We start from the raw sequence: 389 nt of genomic DNA, 5'->3' as shown, positions 1-389 counted from the left end.
AGGAGCCCCTTGGGAGCCCCCTGGGAGCGTGGTCCCAGAACCCACACCTGGGCAGAGCTGCCTTTTCCCTCTGCCCATGGCAGCCAGAGCCTAAATAACAGCAGCCCAGGTCATGGAGACATCTGGAGGGGAATAAATGGGCTTTTTCCTCTCTTTTTTCCCCCTCTTGCTCGTTATCCCCCTGCAGCTCAAGGGGAGGTTTATCAAGGGGTAACACACCTCCCAGCTTCACCAACCAACCCCAGCACCCCTGTGCCACTGCCCAAGGCCAGGACCCTCCACCACCGCCTGCCTTTGCCAGAATGGAGGGAGGGGTCGGTCCTGGCTACGGCAGAGACGGACAGAGAGGGACAGGGGGTGCAGCGCTCGGGGGGCTGCATGCACAGATG

The 389-nt window shown here is 61.4% G+C and overlaps 1 protein-coding gene across 1 annotated transcript in view; it reads right to left on the bottom strand.

Annotated features, from left to right (window-relative positions):
• The window catches only part of LOC114818811 (syntaphilin), a gene marked incomplete at both ends in the record, with an annotated part of 4261 nt that overhangs the window by 3650 nt on the left and 222 nt on the right, over nucleotides 1-389 (bottom strand). The window lies entirely within an intron of this gene.

Source organism: Antrostomus carolinensis, unplaced genomic scaffold, assembly GCF_000700745.2.
Source record: "Antrostomus carolinensis isolate BGI_N321 unplaced genomic scaffold, ASM70074v2 scaffold27178, whole genome shotgun sequence".
In the NCBI taxonomy this organism is placed as follows: Eukaryota; Metazoa; Chordata; class Aves; order Caprimulgiformes; family Caprimulgidae; genus Antrostomus; species Antrostomus carolinensis.
The sequence above is the reverse complement of the archived record's forward strand: the minus strand, read 5'-3'. Positions and strand labels throughout refer to the sequence as shown.